Here is a 21,853-nt window from a genome sequence, read left to right on the forward strand (position 1 = left end):
AGTTGTCATTTGAAACTCCATCCAGTCTCATAAGGTATGGCATGTTTGCCTTATTCTTCCATAGGAAATATTGTAATTGTTCCTCTTGTGAATGCCAAGATCTTGAAAATGGCATGAAGTAATGCTCTGAGTCACTAAACCCTAAAATTGCTGATGCCAAAGTCAAGACCATCAAAGTCATAGATCATCTAGAGCACATAATAATATTAATATTATTAGGAGAAAACGGAGAAGAGTCATTATTATTATTGAGGAATCCTTAATATAGAGTCCTGGGATCCCTAGGGCTACCATGGATGAATTTTAGGGCATCCATATATACCTTTAAATTGTATGTGGGAGTGTATCTGTGTACTTTTTGTTTTGTTTATGTATCTTTAAAGGGAGAGCTTTCAGTACCCAAAAGATATATCTGGGCCAAAAAAAAAAAAAAAAAAATTACTGCACTGGGGAAAATAAATCCATTCATCTTACGAGCAGCCTTGGCTAATAGTAGAGATACGCATAATGTGTTTCCCAAAATGTCACTGCACTTCCTCCTTGTTTCCTTTGCACTCAGTGCCTGAGTTGTTGGATATCTATCCTGAGTTGGAGGTTGAACGTTCTTTCCCTTTTTCTCATCTAGTGTGACTTAGGTCCAGAAGAACCAGATACAGCCCCAGGCCTGGATGATGCTTTAAAAAAAATATTTTGAGGTATTTGGGGAAGGACCTATGAAGGTCATACTTAAAGTACATTTATGTAGAGATCCCAGGCTGTTCCTGAGCCAGCGTGGGAAGAAACTGTCTGTCTCCGACCTTCCCCTTCACTACCCTTGCCCTTCGTGTGTTTGCTGGGGTTCCTGGACCACCTGCTCTAGCCACGTGCACAGGTGATGCTGATGTGGTGAGGACATTTGAGAGAAAGGCCCTAACGTATGGCCTGCCTCATGCAGAAGGCATTCAAGCAATGCTGTCTGAGTGCTTTTCTGCTTGGGATTTTCTCCATCTCTCTTCCCTTCTTTCTCCTTTACTTTGCTGTGTTCTTGGATCTGGCTGAGGAAACCGTGAGAGTGAAGCCACAACAGACAAGATGTAGGAGGTCAGCCAGCGCAATTCTTCTCAAACTTTAATGGGCATGTGAACCTCTCAAATGCTTTTTCAAAGACAGATTCTGATTCAGAAAGTCTTGAGCAGGGACTAAGATTCTGTATTTGTGAAAGTTTCCAGGTGATCCCTCATTGCTGTCTGTGGACCAGTCTTTAATAACCAAGTTGCTAAAAAACTGTCTATCAAAGATGCATAGAGAAAAGAATCTGGATGTGGATCTGTGTTGGGGGGTGGTAAGTGTGAGTGTGTCCTTCTGCACACACTTGGTCAGGAGTGGATTCACTCTCTCCTATCCTCTGAATTCCACCTTAAAGTCAAGTGCTTTTCTAAGTTTTCCACAATGCTGAGCCCCTGTTAAATTGCAGTCAAGGTGTACCCTAAACTATGTCCTCAAAATCAGAAGATTTAACCTAAGCCATTTTTTTTAAAACAATGGAAATAAAAAACTGTGAATGAAGGAATCTAAAAGTTGGCTGGAAACCAAAATATAGTTGTAATTTTATAAAAAGAGAGAAGAATGGTTGATTGTAATACTCAAGAAGGCATCAATAAACGGCTGTAATAGAGCCAGAAGAGAGAGAAATGATTAAGAGACATTAAAAAATAAATTAATAAGGCAGGAGTCGAATGGTTGAGATGAATTAGATGAAATGGAAAGGCATCAGTGACAGAAGTATTTCCAGATTCGACCCATGGAAGATGGAATCATAAGGAATAAGAATCCTACTTGTGAAAATTGATTGTTCTGCCAGGGTGATAATTGTCAAGGAAATACATTAAAAAATGGAGCAGGATATACTTTCTCCGCATAATGTCCCATTTCCTGCAGTTCATCAACTCTTTCTCCTCTGCTCAGAACTAAGTATTTGTCATTAATTACCACAACATATCCAAAAGTCCAGAAACATATTGCCTTATATTTTGTGTTACCCCAATATTAAAGTGTACAAAGAGAAGTAATGCACAGGTTTCTTCGGCCTATAAGGAGACTGACCTTGAATAGTATGATGTATGGGTATTGGCTGTAAGCATTAGGATGGCGAAGGATTTGAAAGGTGGGGAGTTTATGTGGAGCTTTAAGAAAGACATGAAGATTTGGTCATAAGTCATGTGGTACCTCGTTCAGAGACTTAAGGAGAGATGGGTAGTAACATTTCTCTTGCAGCTGGTAAGCTGAGTGATAAGTGATCAACCTGAGAATGTAGAGGGCTAGATACAAAGATAGGGATAAAGGTGCTGAGATGCACACGCAAAGAGAAGGAGGAAATGGACCTGAGCTTGGTGGAAAGGCTCATTCTGAAGAAGTTATCCAACATTCAAATTTGTGGTAAACTGAAAGTGAAATAGATGAAGCTGCAACCATGGTGACGTTCCCAGCCTCAGTCTAAGTTGAGTACCACATATTTGGACACATCTGGCACCTCCTTGGGAATGAACTCATCCCAAGGGCCAGGATATACAAACTTGGCAGAGTAAGAATACCTCAGGCATTTAAGGTCAGATTCAACAGTGCTGATAGTTTTGGCAGGCATGTTAAGTAATAAGCGGTTGTTGATTTAACTAACAAGTGTGAGGTAATAACAAGGTTTGCAATTGCATTGCTACCGATAGTAGGTAGGATAAGCTAAGCAGATGTAATGAATAGTGACCCAAACAATATAGGAGTTTATTTCTTGTTCCTCTAACCCCTTCAAGGCAGCTGTTCCTGGTTGCCTGGTGACTCTTCTCCATACGACAATTCAGAGCACAGCCTCTTCCACTCCGTAGCTCTGCCTTTCACTAGGAAAGGACAAGACAATGTGGAGAAACAACTCCCAGCTTTTAAAAGGTCTTGGCCCGAAAGAGGTACACGTCTCTTCTGATACGATTCTGTTGGGGGAGAGCAAGTCACATGGCTGCACTCGTTTAATGGAGGGCTGGACAAAGGTAGTCCCTGGGGAGGGAGCCACTTTCCAGCTGCAGCTGTGGACTAGGGAAGAGGAGAATGGCTCAGGATGCGGAACCTGTCATCTCTGCTCGGTGCCCATGTGACAGAAGGTAGCCCAACAGTGAGAAGTATATTTTCTTCTATTGATACATACACAACAGAGTGGCTTCTGTTTAACGAGAATCCCTGAGAATACAGTACTTCATCAGCACCTTGGGGTTACCAGACCAACACGGATGGCAGCGCCTGCTTGGGGGTGGATCCTGTGTAGTGGCAGAGGCACCTGTGGAAGGTGGTCTGCTTCAACCGTGTCAGCACGTGTTGGCAAAAGAGGCCTGGATGTGGGTGGGAGGAGAACCAGCTTGCATGCAACGTGGAAGTCTCGTTCATGAGCACCTATGAGAGAGAGGCCCCAGGGACAAGCAAGTGAGACGATAATCACTGCCCCTCTAGGTGCTCCCAGATGAGAGGACAAGTGCAAAGAGCAAAACTTCATGGACGAAGCTTAGGGATCATAGATCTTGAGGGCAATTTCAAACTAGGAGTATTTTAAGACTTTTAGCGAGATCAGCCACCATACAATACATATATATGTATATGTATGTATATATGGATAGATATAATGTATACATATATACATTATGATTAAAAAGTAAAACCTTGTTTATTTGGGATGATAAATAAAAAGTACATTTTTTTCTTTTTTAAATTTTATTGGAGTATAGTTGATTTACAATATTGTGTTAGTTTCGGGTGTACAGCAAAGTGATTCAGTTATACACATACATATATTCATTCTTTTTCAGATTCTTTTCTCATATAGGTTATAACAGAATATTGAGTAGAGTTCCCTGTGCTCTACAGTAGGTCCTTGTTGGTTATCTATCTTATATATTGTAGTGTGTGTATGTTCATCCCAAGCTCCTGATTTATAATCCCCTCCACGTTTCCCCTTTGGTAACCATAAGTTTGTTTTCTTTTTTTTAAAATTAATTAATTTATTTTTGGCTGCGTTGGGTCTTCGTTGCTGCGCGTGGGCTTTCTCTAGTTGCGGAGAGCGGGGGCTACTCTTCGTTGCGGTGCGGGGGCTTCTCATTGCGGTGGCTTCTCTTGTTGTGGAGCACGGGCTCTCGGCGCGCGGGCTTCAGTAGTTGTGGCTCGCGGTCTCTAGAGCGCAGGCTCAGTAGTTGTGGCCCACGGGCTTAGTTGCTCCGCGGCATGTGGGATCTTCCCAGACCAGGGCTCGAACCCGTGTCCCCTGCGTTGGCAGGCGGATTGTTAACCACTGCACCACCAGGGAAGTCCCATAAGTTTGTTTTCGATATCTGTAAGTCTTTTTCTGTTTTGTAACTAAGTTCATTTGTATCATTTTAAAAAACTAGATTCCACATATGAATGATATCATATGATATTCTTTCTCTGTGTGACTTACTTCACTTAGAATTTATCTATTTAGATATAGTAAGTATGTTTTAAATATTAGTCAGTGCATCATAAGGACCCTTTCTATGTGTTTTTGATGATACTGATTTATTCAGGAACAGAACATAGCCAGCCTCCTTTCTTCTTGGCACACCAACCCGATGTGCTGAGCGTTTCCAGAGGCAGGTGTGCTCCCAGGATCAAGGGCAAACCCGTGGCAAGGGCACTAGGCCTTCCAGTCTTCTGCAGAACTGGGGAGTGTTTCAGGTCCTGGTGCGCTGCAGAACTGGTCTCTACCTTGATCTACCCACACGCGGTTTAGGTGCCATGCATAGGAGTGCCACATTGTGAAATGTGTAAGACAGATTGGCAGACAGATGACATACTGCTAAAAATGCATGAGGACAGAAACTAGTCAGTAAAAATCTCATAGGTTCCATTTGTTTTGCACTTGCCATGTACAAAGTATTATGCCAAGGATGTTTGGTCAATTAATTCAGTCCTTACCAAAGCTGGTTAAAGCAGTTACCGATTTATCCATTGGGTTGTTAAGGACAATGAACCTTGGAGAAATTAGGTAACACCTCCCAGATCACACAAGTAATAATGGGGTAGAGCAGAAATTCAAAACTTGTATTATCTGTTTCCAAAGTCCAACTCGAGGTTAGAAACACTGGCTCTTACAGTGCCTGGCACATAAAAGAAACCCATAGCAGGTTGCTGAACTGGATATTTATGTACAGTATCCAAAAGTAGAAAGGAAACATCCATTTGTTTTGGGCTTGTTATTCCAAATCTTATTAATTTAATTCTAACTATTAAAAAAGTCCTAGATATTTAGGAAATAACAATGTGTATATAATTCAGTCGCAAACTAATTTCTTAGAACCAATACAATTCTCAAATAGAGATTCGGGTGATACTGAGGAGTTAATGTAGCCCCGTTAGTGCTTCACGTATACCAAGGATTCAGGTTATTATCTTACACATAAATTAATTTGAATATATTTTTTTTAATTTAAAAAAAAATATCTTTATTGCAGTATAATTGCTTTACAGTGGTGTGTTAGTTTTTGCTTTATAACAAAGTGAATCAGCTATACATATACATATGTTCCCATATCTCTTCCCTCTTGCATCTCCCTCCCACCCTCCCTATCCCACCCCTCTAGGTGGTCACAAAGCACCGAGCTGATCTCCCTGTGCTATGGGGTTGCTTCCCACTAACTATCTATTTTATGTTTGGTAGTGTATATATGTCCATGCCACTCTCTCACCCTGTCACATCTCACCCCACCCCCTCCCCATATCCTCAAGTCCATTCTCTAGTAGGTCTGTGTCTTTATTCCTGTCTTGCCACTAGATTCCTCATGACCTTTTTTTTTTTTTTTCCTTAGATTCCATATATATGTGTTAGTATACTGTGTTTGTTTTTGAATATTTTGTAAAGGCACTTTTTACAAGCCTGATTTATTTAGTTTCTTTATCATCTCAGATAAACATCTCTTAATATATTTGGAATTCACATTTTCACTGATTCAATAAACTAACAGTACAGTAGGCAAGCATACTGCTCTATAGGTTCACAGCAACTTTGATCATTTTTACTAAAATAAAACAAAAAATATTGTTAAACCAAATGAGTTAACTTTCCTAAAAGCCTATTTCTGTACAAAATTAACTAAACACATGGAGAATGTATTTTTTCGTGCTGGAAGTATTTTTTTAAATGCTACTCTGAGATCTTTCATTTTGATAAAGTCAAAACCCCATCCTGTTAATAACCACTCTAGTAATTTTGCAGCAAATTACAATAAGACCACACTGTACAGTTGTGCCATTCAGATGACATTTATGAAATGCTCTAATTTAACATGGTGTGACGTATATCATATGCATCTTTTACAAGTTATAGCTTATAATCTCTGAGCGAAGTAGACCTAAACCAGAGGGGGAAAGGATGATGCAATATGAAATTATACCCCTTTGAGAAGCAGAAGGACTATAATTATAGTACTTCCTCTTAAAAAACCGTTCAAGTATGTAACCATTGCTGGGAACAACAGTATGTGGGGAATCTCTTTACGCGCTTTCCATCTTGAACACTCAAAAGATTGAGGAAAAAAAATGTATTCCGTTCCTACTTTGTTTGAGCATACTTCAGAATTTTACCTTTCTGCACTCTCCTTAGAGATGATGGTGGTGAAGTTTGGAAAGCACTTTCTCGGAAATGCCTTTTGGAGGGGGAGGGGAGCTATAAAAATATACCAGCCTGACAAATGACAGGCATTGTAGAATGGAAAAGAAAAGACATCTTGGTTTTACACCAGTGTGGAACCTTTTCCTCTCAAATGAACATTTTCGATAACAGAGCAAGATGATAAACAGCAGTATCACAAAACACTTGAAAGGAAACAAGTATTATGATGTACATTATTCACCTGGCATTCTCCAATTTGTGACATTTATATGTGGCAGAAACCACTGCACATTCATTTATTTTTGAAGTGGAATGAATACCTTACAAAGGTAGCCTGTTACATTAGTGTGGACTTTTCTTCTCTAGAGAAGCAGAAGCTTAAGGAAAGGAGTCATTGTGTCTGTATTAGAAATATGGAGTAATTCTCAGGGTCCACTTCTTAGGGCTGAGTGAGCTCCTAGCAGGGAGAATATACTGTATAAAGATAGATAAATAGATAGATAGACAGATAGACAGGTAGATAAATAGATAGGCAGATACATACATACATACATACATAGATAAATGGAGATATATGCATTTTTTTCTTAGAAACACCAGCAGCTGCAAATGATTAGGTATTTCATAGATGCTTTTTTTTTTTTAAATGCTAAAACCAGGGTATTTCCAGAACTTACATTCAGATGCTTAATAATATAAGTGCTCCAATGTTAAATCAGTTCAGAAAGACTGTGTTTCTCTGATGCTCAGTGATGGACCTATCAATAATTCGATGAGGTACAAGACTAAGTCAGAGAAAAGAGAGTAAGAGCGAGTCCCTAGGAATTGATAATGCAGTGACAAAATAGGTAGCAAGTACCTAAAGAGCTAGTTCTTAAATCTTAGTGTTCATAAGAATCATCAATAGAAATTTTTAAAAATGAAGATTCCTGCGCTTGTCCTTCAGGGACTTTTATTTCTGTAGGTCTGATTGATTTGGTCATAGGCAGTCAAAGGACTCAACTTTGGAATATACTAAACATATGTTGGCTATAGGTTTGTATATTCAAAATTTTTCAGTATTTAAAAATGGCATGTATCCTTCTTTGAGACAAATATTTTTAAAACTGTGAATATGTTTTATTTTTACATTTGAATGAAGGAGAATTTGGAGTAAATATTTTCTAAGAACCTATTCCAGATATTACTAAATCTACCACAACTGAGTAGAACTTGTGATTTATAGTCCTCTAACATTTGAAGTACCTCCTGAGCTCATTTCAGTGTTATAACAATTATTTTAAATTAATTCATCCAGTCAGTAAACACATATTTAGGGGATGCCCCTATGTACTTGGCACTGTGCTAATCAAGGTTACATAATAGTGAATGAATGAATCACTCAGGGACTGGTAAATGCAATTTAACCTTCCTGAAATGTATTGTTTACTAATATTATCTAGGAATAAACTTTGGAAAGATTGAATTTTTTTCATTGCCAGTGATAAACCCACCCCAGCTTCAGAATTTCTGTCTTTAAGCATATTCTTTTAAACATCATTCTGCCCATCCACTTTCCATAGTGTCTCCTCAGCGTGGGATCTTGCCATGGATGTGTGCCCTGGTCAATCAGTTTTGAGAGTTCCCAGAAGCTAGGCTACTCCAATCCCTTCAGTTCCCACTGTAGATCTCTCGCCATCACTTGTTTTGGATCAGCAGTACCCCTCCCACTTGTAGTCGCCCGTTCTCAAAATGGTGTCCTGCACTTGGGGTTCGAGTTTTCAGGTCTTTCAAAAGTCAGATGCCCTGTGACTTCTATCTGCTTTGTCCTACGCTGACACTGATGCCATACAAGTCTTGTGACTTGTTTTTTTTGCACTTGCTTCTCTTTGGGGGTTTCTAGGGATAGTTGGTCACCTAGTTCTGTTATAAATATTATTCTTGGCTTCTTCTGGTTTTGCTTTTCAGTTGTGTTTTTATTTGGGGATTTGGAGAAATTCACAAACTCTGTGACCATGTAATCATCGTCCCTCCTTCCTCTGGAGCCTCTTTTGACTTGTATTGCCTAACTTAAACTGAATATATAGAATACATGGAAGAAATGTAAGCCCAAGCTCTTTTGTTGTTTGTCTTCCTATGTGATGCCTTCTCTTTCTCCTTCTTTCTCAACCTATTTCACCATCAGTGACTATCCTTTCCTCCATTTTCACCTACTCACCACAATATTCAACTGTACTCACTCAACTTTCCCTTCACCCACCCCACACCCACTTATTTTCTGATAGTTTAAGTTTCTTATGAAACAGGTAAGAGAGGCAATAAAGACAAGTGGGGATGAACAGCAAAATGACTGCATCAGCAAGTAGCAGCCAGACATTGAAGGAAGCTGATTGTTTTCTGAGCCAGAAGACTGATGAGGAGGAGGAAAAAAGAACAAACTAAACACAGAGTAAGTAGGCAAAAGGGGAAAGAAAAGACAAAATTAGCCAAATAGAAATTGGACAAGCAATAGTGAAAATGAAAAAACTCAGTAGTCGTGTTTTTTCCATAAAGATTAATAACATTGACAAAGTGATCAATAGAAAGAAGAGAAAAACAAGTTGCCAACATCAGAAATAAAAAAGGGACATCACAGCACATTCTACAAACACCTATATAGGATCATAATGAATATTATGAAAAACTCTCTCCTAAGAAATTTGACATCCTAAGTGAAGTAGACAAATTAATATAAAACTAACACAAAAAGAAATAGAACATTAATACATACCTAACAGAAGAAAAAATAGAAAATCTAAATAGCTTCCTATAAAGACATTGAATTTGTAATCAAAATTCAAATTTCCTTTCAACAAGGAAAACTTCAGGCCCAGATGACTTCATTGGTGACTTCTCCAATAACATAAAGGAATAAATCATGTAAGTCCTACATAAACTCTTTTAGAAAACTGAGGAAGAATGTGTACTTTCCAAAGTGTTTAATGAGGGCTACTTAGCCTTAATCCCATAACCTGACAAAACATTTAAAAACAAGTCCATTTGAACAAGTCAGATGTTCCATATGAACATAGATGTAAAATATCTTAACAATATAATTTAGCAAATTGAATCCTGAAATATATTAATCCTGAAATATATAATAACATTTGAACAAGTCAAATGTTCCGTATGAACATAGATGTAAAATATCTTAACAATATAATTTAGCAAATTGAATCTTGAAATGTATTAATCCTGAAATATATAATAACATTTGAACAAGTCAAATGTTCCATATGAACATAGATGTAAAATATCTTAACAATATTTCAGCAAATTGTATCCTGAAATATGCAATAAAGGTAATGCATCATGACTGATTGGCATTTATTCCAAAAATGCAAGACTGGTTTAACATTTGAAAATCAATTAGTGCAATAAACAACATAAATCTCATAATAATCTCAATAAGTGTTGAAAAACTTTTGAAAAAATTCAAAACACTTTCATGATAAATACACTCTCCATACTAGAAACAGAAGAAAACTTACTCAATCTGAAAAGGGCATCTTCAAAGAAACTTAACATCATACTTAACAATAAACGTTAAACATTTTCCCTGTAAGATCAGGAACAAAACAGGGATCCTTGTTCTTATAACTTCTGTTCAAAGCTGTAATAGAGGTTGAAAATAGTACAAAATGAACAAAATAAAATCACGGATGTCAAAAAAGAAGCAAAACTATTGTTATTTGCAGAAAACATGATACTAGGTGGACAGTGGAGACAGAAAACATTGCCTGGCAGACATCCCCCTCACCCCACATTATCACTTTTCTCTTCCTACCCTTGTCCTCCATAAAGCCATTACAAATTGGTTAATTATCTAAAGAAGAATAGTGTTTTTGCCATGCAGATGTAGCTACAAAACAATCCCTGAGCAGGAGTGCCATCCAGATTGCTGCCATCAAGCCCTTCCAGTAGAGACACTGGGGCCATCACTGAGGTATTGTAGTAGTGTCACATGACACTAGAGAGGCATATTGGGGTCACATCGTGGAATTTGGACTTTGTTAGGTAGGCAATAGGGAGCTCTTGAATATCTTTGAGCACAGAAGTGACATGGTGGTGTGCCAAGTCGGGGAGAGAGTGTGTTACAGGCATTGCTTAGAACTGCTAGTACTTGGTGATCAATTGATATTTCATTCTGCATACAATTCCTGGGCAATGCTGGCAATTCTGAGGGAAGAACTGGTAGAAACTGAGAGTTATTGCTCGCATACTATGACCTCATGCAACTCACAGGGTACATACAGTGTGGTTGCATGTTATCAAACATTTGTTGATAACAGCATGAATGAATGAGTTCTCCAGCAAAGAGGAATAGGAGTTAAAGAATTTCTATTCAAAAAAATCTATAGTCATCTCTATAAAAGAAAAGACTATTCTAAAGAATCTACTCATTAATTAAAAGATTTTTTGCCCTCATTTGTATTTCTGTTCAAACAAAACCCTGAAAATCTAATTTAATTTCCAGGGCAGACTTCCCGTTCTTAAACTTTTGAGTTTGCTTTTCAAATTCTTACTTTGTTTGGCAACGTCCACATTACCTCATTGGCTTTTAGTGAGTTCTGTGAGAAGATGTAATCTGTAGAACATTAGATTTTCCTCTACCACCAGCCAAATGAGCGCTTAAGAAGACAGATATTTCTCCTGTTTTAAAAGCGTTGCTTTGAATTACTTAAAATATAGTGTCTATTACATAGAGAACCTCTAATAAATATTGACTGTTCTCACCTAATTTATTAATCTTTAACTCATACATCGTTATCTCTAAGTGATATTTTTCACACACACAAAAGAAACCACGTATGGATTATCTGATGCCTCGAATCACCGTGATAGAACTCCATCTCTTAATGTAGAGGATGGGTGAGGAAGCTGACTAGGATAATGATTGCAGAGTCTTACTCTTTCGTGTTGTCACTAATCTTCCTGCCAGATTCATTGTTGCAATTGTTACACAATTGACTGTGCATATCCACCACTGCTACATAGCCTGGGACAGCAGACTTTTGCAGTATGGTCCAGAATAGAGAGATCCTGAGCGTGGTCACTGGGTAGTAGACAGCGCCCATTAGCAAACATCGGGGCTATTCAGAGAAAGTCACAAATTAGGAACTGGACTGCTAACCGGCTTCTTCCACTGTGGGTCCAACTCCTCACAGGTATTGGCCATTGCCTTGACCTTGCTTGGGTCTAGCACTCTTGCCATTGCTGCTGTTACATTTGTAGCTTATCACAAGCAGAGTGAACTTAGCACAGTGGTTATGAGCATGGATTTGTCTAGCTAACTGTCTGGCCCTCAAGAAATAACTTGATCTAAGATTCAGTTTCTTCTGCTGTGCAAAATGAAGAGTCATTCATTTCCCAAAAGGGAAAATGACTAAAACTCCTGCTATTATGGAGTTTACATTGTAAGGTGGTTTGGGGAATAGAGGGGGAAGGTAATCATCAGTCAATGTAAAAATAAGTAAATCTCTTTACTAAGTTAATTGCTATGGAAGAAACAGAACAAAGTAAAAGGCCTCAGGAGTGCCATTTGAAGGAAGAGAGCTGCAATTTAGATACGTAGTCAAGGCAGGGCTCATTAAGAAGGGGACATTTGATTTGCGCCCTGATGGTGGTGAGGGAGTTAGTTGTCTGGAAGTCTGTAGGGAGGGACCCAGGCAGACGGAGCAGCCTATGCAAACACCCTAAGCTGGGGGTATCCCTGCTATGTTCAAGGAACAGAAAAGAGGCCATGTGGCTGGAATGGAAGCAAAAGAGAGGAGAAGGCACATCCGGAACCTTGGAAATCCTGGGTTGGGATGCAAAGGATTGGCCTTTCCACTTTGCCAGTGCCTGCTACGCAGCCGCTAGGTACTTTAGAAGGTTGAAGAAAGTTGGATGGTCAATCCTTTGATGAATTTACTACCTACTGTTTAATCATTAGCAGTGTGACATATACAGAGTAATAGTTATATATACCACTAGTTTTTTTTTTCCCCAAGATGCTGACATCTCTGCCGCTTGCATATCTATAAGATTAAAAAAAATTTTTTTAACATGCTCAGGTATAACAGATGACATCATCTGTACAGCCCCACCTTCTTCTCAGAATGTTCCATCTTTTGGACCTAGTCTGGACCAATGGCCCTTTGGGCTACCTGCTCAGCTATTAGCATGGGCTTGCCACATACCTGAATCTCCATCTCCTGGATCCCATGCCTTGCATTCTTTTTTTTTTTTTTCTGTTCCTTTTATAATTTTTTTTAATTGGGATATAGTTGTTTTACAATGTTGTGTTAGTTTCTACTGTACAGCGAAGTGGAGTTCCCTGTGCTATACAGCGGGTTCTTATTAGTTATCTGTTTTACACATATTAGTGTATCTATGTCAATCCCAATCTCCCATTTCATCCCACCCCTAACCCCCAACCCCCTGCTTTCCCCCCTTGGTATCCATACATTTGTTCTCTACATCTGTGTCTCTATTTCTGCCTTGCAAATCAGTTCATCTGTACCATTTTTCTAGATTCCACATTGTTTTTCTCTTTCTGACTTACTTCATTCTGTATGACAGTCTCTAGGTCCATCCACATCTCGACAAATGACTCAATTTCATTCCTTTTTATGGCTGAATAATATTCCATTGTATATATGTGCCACATCTTCTTTATCCATTCCTCTGTTGATGGACATGTAGGTTGCTCCATGTCCTGGCTATTGTAAATAGTGCTGCAATGAACATTGGGGTGGATGTGTCTTTTTGAATTATGGTTTTGTCTGTGTATATGCCCAGAAGTGGTATTCCTGGATCATATGGTAATTCTATTTTTAGTTTTTTAAGGAAGCTCCATACTGTTCTCCATAGTGGCTGTATCAATTTTTCATTGCCACCAGCAGTGCAAGAGGGTCCCCTTTTCTCCACACCCTCTCCAGCATTTATAGTTTGTAGGTTTTTAAAATTTTATTTATTTATTTATTTAATTTATTTATTTTTGGCTGTGTTGGGTCTTCATTTCTGTGCGAGGGCTTTCTCCAGTTGCAGCGAGCGGGGGCCACTCTTCATCGCGGTGCGCGGGCCTCTCACTGTCGCGGCCTCTCCTGTTGTAGAGCACAGGCTCCAGATGCGCAGGCTCAGTAGTTGTGGCTCACGGGCTTAGTTGCTCTGCGGCATGTGGGATCTTCCCAGATCAGGGCTCGAACCAGTATCCCCTGCATTGGCAGGCAGATTCCCAACCACTGCGCCACCAGGGAAGCCCTGTAGGTTTTTTGATAATGACCATTCTGATGGGTGTGAGGTGATACCTCATTGTAGTTGCATTCTTGTTGCTATTATTGTAGACTTTCTCATTTGCTGGTATCTTATGTCCCAGTACCTTCCTGAGAATGGGAATTAAATTTAGAAGGTATTGCTTCCAATAAGTTAAAATAATTTTATTCATAATTTAGAAGGTATCGTGTCCAATAATTTGAAGACAATTTTATTTATAATTTGGAAAGTAGGATATAGTTTTCTAGGTTGCAATAATATTACAGAACACTTCAATGATATTCTATATTTCTTTTATATGTGACTTATTGGTCTCTAGAAATTTTTGTGTCTTCTTTCTATTTCTAGTATTTGAATGCTTCATGAGATTGTACCTTAATGTAGCTTCATTTTTTACCCATTAATTTTGCTAGCACATGGTGAGCCTTTTTAAACTGTGGCTTCATGTAAGAAAAAATGTTTATGTTGTATTAATGCTTTGATAATTTCCTTCCTCATTTTTCTATTTTTTGTCCTTCTGGAAATTCTATATTTTTATGTCATTTTTCTTCTATTATTATTTTTATTCTTTCTGAAGAATTTTCTTAACTTTATCTTACAGTCTTTTTATTGAGATTTTTATTTTGCCTATTGTATTTTTAATATTCAATAGTTCTTTCCTTCACAGGTTGTTTCCTAAGACTTTTTCTGTTCTATGTTTTTATTTATTATTATTATTTTTTAATAAATTTATTTATTTTTATTGATTTGTTTTTGGTTGCGTTGGGTCTTCCTTGCTGTGTGTGGGCTTTCTCTAGTTGCGGCGAGCGGGGGCTACTCTTCGTTGTGGTGTGCGGGCTTCTTATTGTGGTGGCTTCTCTTGTTGTGGAGCACAGGCTGTAGGTGCATGGGCTTCAGTAGTTGTGGCACGCGGGCTCAGTAGTTGTGGCTCGCGAGCTCTAGAGCACAGGCTCTGTAGTTGTGGTGCATGGGCTTAGTTGCTCCATGGCATGTGGGATCTTCCAGGACCAGGGATCAAACCCGTGTCCCCTGCATTGGCAGGCGGATTCTTAACCACTGCGCCACCAGGGAAGTCCCATTCTATGTTTTTAAATTAATGCAACTTTTACCATAACTTTCTGGGGATAATAGTTATAGCAGTGTTTTATTTGTTATTGGTTGATGACTTTTTATATTTCTCTTCTCTGCATTCCTTCTTTCCCTTATAGATTATTATTTCTTCTCCTTTTTTTTTTCCTTGGTCCCTGTTTTTCATGTTGGAAATTTTGCTGCCTGCTCTATTCTATAATAAACTGGCAAAAGGCTTCCAAGCTGTACTTTGCTCTTGTGTGTACAAACAGCAAGAAAGCTTTTCTTTGCAGTGGTTAGAGTCCCAGGTATCAGCTCTAGAGATCTTATCTCTGTAGCTTTTCTCTGCCAGTTTCCTCTTAAATGGAAAATAAGTCTGGCTCCTGGCTTTCTAGAAGCAGTGTAGGAGAAGTGGAATGGTGGCAAGGGGTGAGGGTGTACATACGCTCTCACTTAATCCTCCAATTTCTGTCCTATACCTCATCTGTTCACCAACTGCTGATGGTCTAATACAATGGAGCTGGTTATCTTAATTTTTTTTGGCAATAAGACCAATATCACCATGGAATAGGAGTGTACCTGGCTGTGTAGGATTAAAAAGGGAATTGGAACTCTAAATACTTGTTTTGTAGAGCTCTTCTAATTCAGGATTCTCAACCACAGCATGATTGGTATTTCTGGCTGGATAATTCCTTGTTGTGGGGAACTGTTCTGTATATTGTAGGATGTTTAGCAGCGTCCCTGGCCTCAACCCACCAGATGGTATAGAACCCCTCTCCCAATTGTGACAACCAGAAAGTCCCCAGCCACTGCTAAAAGTCCTCTGGGGAGAAAAATCACCCCCAGGTGAGAGCCATTGTTCTGATTTCAGAACTTATCCTGCTTTTTTCAGTGTTTTATCACTTGTAAATCTTAAGGCTTTCAGAACCTTAAGGCTCAGGTTTTCCTTTCTGTAGAAAAAATCAGTTTTCTTGTTTTAGAAATACAACTCACCTGGCACCCATATTGTAGCTTCTGACTAGTTGAGAGTATTGTCAATATTCATTTATATTTCTTCCTTCCATTTGCTGTCTTTGAAACTTTTTGGGAAAATTTATTTGTTCTCTATTGTTCTCTCTAATCATTAAAATTATGGATTATAATTTTTAAAATTAATCATTAAAATTATGGATTACAATTTTTAAAATTCCTATTTTAGTAAAATATCAGGAAAAGAGGAAATAGGCACATGCTTAATCTTCTGGCTTTTTACCTTGAGAGAATTTCCAAGCCAAAGAACAGAGTGGGAGGTGGAGCTCAGGGGATTCTCTGAGTTGAAGAGGTGGAGCTGACAGTGTGGGGAGTCCAAAGTGGCTAGAGTTTGCAGAGAGAGCAGCACAGAGAGATAATCCCAGAGCTCTATAGAGTATCTTTCTTAAGTACTCAGCTGACTATTAATTATTGCATGTGTGTAAGGCTGGGGAAAGAACAACCTGAAAGAATTAAATGTAATGGTGCTGAGCACTCATGCAAGGCTGTGAATAGTGCCTGTTTCCACTAGCCAAACTAGAAAAACCTCATGAGTCACAGGATATCCAATAGAGTACACAGAAGTATCTTGCCTCAATAGTAGAGAATAGTCCTAGACTAATCACTGCTCCAGGACCACCTAATAAATCTTAAGAGCAAGACCCAAAGGAACTAACTGTTTCTAAGTAACTTAACTGCATCCCAGGACAAAGCTCAGGAATATTTATAGGAACACTAAAATATCTAGCACCCAAAAAGAGAAAGTCCACAAAATCTAGCACCCAATGATAAAAAAAAAAAAAAAAAAAAATTACCAGGCATGCAAAGAAGCAGGAAAATAAAATCTATAATGAGGACAAAAATCAATCAATCAAAAGTGACCCAGAACTAAAACAGATGTTAGAATTACCAGGCAGGTACCTTGAAACAGATATTGTAACTATGTTCTAGATGTTCAAAAAGTTGCATAGAGACATAAAAGGTACGAATAGGATACAAATCAAAAATCTAGAGAGGAAAGCTACAATGTGTAAAATGGAAATAAATTGGATGGGATTAATGGTACTTATACATTGGAGAAAAGAGTAATGAACTTGAAGTCATAACAATATAAACCATCTAAAATTAAACATATAGAGAAAATATAATTTAGAAAAATTGAAACAACATCAGTGAGCTGTGAGACTACTTCAGGAGTTGTGATATATGTATAACTGGAGTGCCCAAAGAAGAGGAAGAGAGAAGATAGAGACAGAAAAAAATTTGAAGAAATAATGACTGAAAAATTCTAAATACTGTGTAATGAAAACCAAAGAAAACCACCAACCCAAGAAACTCAAGAAAAGCCAAGAAGAAGAAACATGAAGAAAACTGCAAAAAGCACATCATAATTGAATTGCTTCAAACTAGTGATAATTTTCTCTTTAATGATAAAGATAAAATATTAAAGCGGCCAGAGGAAATAGATAAATTATATATGGAGGAAAAACCATTAAGATAATGAGAGTTTCCTATTAAAAATAACGCAAGCAAAAAGATGGTGATGCAACATACTTAAAACACAGAAATAAAAAAAATGGTGTACATAGAATTCTATACCTAGCAAAAATATCTCTCCAAGATAAAGGGAAAGTAGAAATTTTTTACAATATATAAAAATGAAAGAATTCATCACAAGCAGACCTGCATGCACTATAAGAAATGTTAAAAAGAAATCCTTCAGCCAGAAGTATAATGATACCAGATGTAAACATGAATTTACACAAAGAACTGAAGAGCTCCAGAGAGAGTAGCTACATGGGTAATTATATAAGATTTATCTGATTATTTAATTCTCTTTAAAAATAATTGGCAATTTAAACAAAAGCAATAATGCTGTATTAAAATGTTTGTAATACATTTACAATTAAAATGTATGACAACAATAGCACAATGTTAGAAGAGAGAAAATGAACTATAATATCGTACGGTTCTTATTACTAAATGTAATCACTTCAAGGTAGACTGTGATAAAGATATACACCATAGACTTCAAAGAGACCACTAAAAATAATAAAACAATGTGCTGTAGCTAATAAACTGAAAGTAAGATAAAATGGAATCTAGAAAATTTAAAATAATAGAAAAGCAGGCAGAAATGAGAAACACAAACAGTTGAAACAAATATAAGGAAAATAGGAGGATGATGGATTTAAAACTAGCCATGTCAATAATCACATTAAATTTAAATGTTCTAGATACTCCATTTAAAATTCAGAGATTGGAAGACTGGATAAAAAAAAGTAAGACCCTGCCAAAGGATTATATGCTGCCTACAGGAAATACATTTCAAATATAAGACACACATAGGTTAAAAATAAAGGATGATTAAAGATATACTATGCAATTACTAATCCTAAGAAAGCTGGGGTGACTTTATTAATATCAGAAAATATAGATTTTAAAGTAAAAGTGTTTCCCGGGGTAAAGATGGTCACATTGCAAAACAGGTCAATTCATCAAAAGGGTTTGGTACATAAATTCTTAACATTTATGTACCAAACCACAGAGTCTGTGCAGCTATACAAGTCAAAAACTGATAGAAATGAAAGGAGAAATACAAAAATCCGAGATTGTAGGCAAAAATTTCAATACCCCTTTCTCAATAATTAATAGAACAAATTGACAGAAAATCATAAGTATAGAGGTTAAAACAGCACTGTCAACCAACTTGACTTAATTGACGTTTATAGAGCACTCAACAGCAGCAGAATACACATATTTTTCTAGTCTACACAAAGCATCTATCAAAATGAATCAAATTCTGGACCATAAAACAAGCCTCAATAAATTTAAAAGAATTCAAGTCATGTAAAGTGTGTTATCTGATCATAATCATTAAATAAAATTGGAAATCAATAACAGAGTAATCTCTGGAATATCCCTAAATATTTGGAAACTAAATAACACACATCTAAATAACCTAAGGGTCAAATAGGAAATGAAAGGGAAATTAGAAAGTATTCTGAACTGAATGAAAATGAAAACACAACATATCAAAACTATGGGCTGCTGATATAGCAGTCCTTAGTAAGATATTAAAAGCACTAAATTGTCTATATTAGAAAAGAAAAAAATTCAGAGAAAAACCTTTCCCCTTAAGAAACTAGAAAAAAGAAAAGAAATGACCCAAGCCAGGCTAATCAAAATTATTTTCGAGTTTCTAACTAGAGCTCATAGGGGCATCCCTTTTCCCTCATTGTTCATGTGACTGAAAGCATGCAAGACCAAAACTTACAAAACCAAGATTGTGTTTTAAGCCTTAAAGAGCTGGAAAATTTCTCTGGCTTAAAGTATGAACATGTTTGTTTGTTGTTACAAACAGTAACTGTACCTCATTATTTGTTTTCCTTCTACATTACTAATAGAAATTTCAATATTATTTGGCCATGCGATCATAGAGAATAAACTACATTTCTCAGCCTCCCTGGCAGTTATGTATAGAAATGTAATTTGAGTTCTGATCAGTGGTATTGTTTCTGTTAACTTTCACCTCTAAAATGGTGGCTTAAAACAACGAAAACCATTTACTTCGTTTAGAATTTTATGGTTTGGCTCAGCGGTGGTCTGGGCTGGCTTGGCTGATCGTGCCTGAGCTCTTTCATTTATGCGGTTAGCTAGCTTGTCAGCTGGCAGTTAGATGATCCAAGAAGGCCTCACTCACGTGTCTAGTGGTTGTCAAGCAGAAGGTTAACTGGGGTGATAGGAGAGGCTATTAGCTGGGGCTTCTAATTCTCTTCCACATGTCCTCAAATCCTCCAACAGGATAGCTTGAGCCTGTTTACAAGGTGGTCTCAGGGTTCCAAGCCCAGCTAGAGAGAATCAACTCCAAGTCTGCAAATATTTCAAACTTCTGCTTGCATCATATTTGCTGACTTACTATTGGCCAGATAAAATCAAATAAGTCAACCGAGGGTTAGTGTTAGAGGTATTCTATCAGATAGCATGGAAACAGAAAAGTGTTGTATCTGACTTTTGGGAAGTGTACTTTTAAAGGGAGGAAGTCACACTCTTCTCTCTACTTCTTGGTGGACAAGAATTGGTCTTAGAGTGTGAATAGATTTATATTCCCTCACATAAAAGGGAGAGAATCTACAGTGAGTTGTACAGAAGTGAACATGTATTTTCAGGTGAATTTTGAGAAACTGATTACAATGAACTCATTTATAAACTATAAAGCGTTTTATCATTTACTTTTAAACGACATTTTAAGCTATTGCTAATATGGAGAAATTATAGGCTATATGCATTATGCAAACATTTAGGTTAATGAAGTAAGAGTAAAGTTGTGTTATCTTATTTGCAGCCGAGTTTCCCATATGGAGATATTTCATTTTATTGAAAAAATTACCCCATAAGACCAAAGTGTTACAAAAATCAAGGCAATAATGAACACTTTTTAGATGATCTATGTAAAAGATGACTAAGAGTTAGGTGTAAAGAGGAAAAGTAGACACACATTAGGGAGGAGTGAGGAGTAGGGAGAGACAAGACAGTTAAATGGTGACTAACTGGGGTGCAGAAGCCTTTGGCGATGTCTAGTTGTAGGGAAACTAAATAGATATTATAAATTGCAAAGTAAAGTTCTCACTCTTCTTTCACCCCAAATCTTTAGTAAAATGTATTGCTTTTTTAAAAATGAGAGCTCCTCTTCTGAAATTTCAAGTTTCATGTCTAGAATGATACAGGGCAGAGCTCTCAGGTGGCAGGAAGATTCCCGAATGGAAGGAGCAGAAATTTAGGGTCAGGATGGCCATGAGAATATCAGTACACATAGAAGTTTTAAAAACTGAAGGAGAACATTTGTCCTTCAACAGGAGTGGAATGAGGATTCCAGGCAATCTTATCTAGATTTCAAGAGGAAGGGAAGCTCCAGGTGATACATGCCTTATATTTGCATAAGAATATAACAAAATAAATAGAAGATAAAGTTTTAGCACAGAGTACACCTTTATTTCTCGTTAGCCTTTTCACTCTTTCTTGCTCTAGATTTTTGAAAGAGTACTCTTTACATGTGGGGCGTATGCAAGGTTATTCTTTGAGAGAAATATAAAGTATGTCCAATTCCTGAAGGTGCTTGCCATGTGGAGAACAAGACTAATATACGTGAAACAAGAGCAAAAAAAATAGGGGATTCATTAAATGGTAATGGACTTGAAGTGTTATAAGTATGTAATCAGAGGTCTATTCGATGTTCATGGCTTTAAGTAACTCATACCCGTCAATAAATGCCATTTATTTTTGCAGACCAAATCAAATACCTGTTTTGAGTCATAATCTGGTTTCCACGGGGCGGGGTAAGAGTGTGGGTGTGAAACAAAGCCAGACACTATGGGGCAAGTCTCAGTCCTTGCATATCTTTCTGACCTATATGTGTCTTTGATATTGACGTGCATTATTGTCTACAACTCCATCGTGCATGTATAAACCTTTATTTTTCAGAGTACTAGACATTTTGTATCAATTATCTTACCCTTAAATAATGATTCCAGTGAGTTCCTATTTTCTAGATGAGGAAAAATGAGGCAGTGATAGATTTTTAACCACTATTTAATTAAAAAACCCTTCTCTACCTCTTTGTTACTGAATCCCAACCTCATGTGATATTTTTGGATATCCCTGAGATTAAAGGTAAATCAGACCGTGTCTTTCCACAGGTAGGTAACTTCCCTTTGTGATAACCTTGCCTCCAAATGTGGCATGCTGGATTCAGTCTGAGTGGAAGGAAATCATGGGGAGAGAGGCCAGTGACTTTATGAGAGATCTGATGTCTGTATTCACATCTCTTGTGAAAGTCCGAAGTTATTATTGAATTTCTCAGATTTA

The 21,853-nt window shown here is 37.5% G+C and overlaps 1 protein-coding gene across 1 annotated transcript in view; it reads left to right on the forward strand.

Annotated features, from left to right (window-relative positions):
- USH2A (usherin) overlaps positions 1–21,853 on the forward strand; it is a 775,536-nt gene that overhangs the window by 133,844 nt on the left and 619,839 nt on the right. The gene's annotated exons all lie outside the window — the stretch shown is intronic.

Source organism: Balaenoptera ricei, chromosome 1, assembly GCF_028023285.1.
Source record: "Balaenoptera ricei isolate mBalRic1 chromosome 1, mBalRic1.hap2, whole genome shotgun sequence".
Lineage (NCBI taxonomy): Eukaryota > Metazoa > Chordata > Mammalia > Artiodactyla > Balaenopteridae > Balaenoptera > Balaenoptera ricei.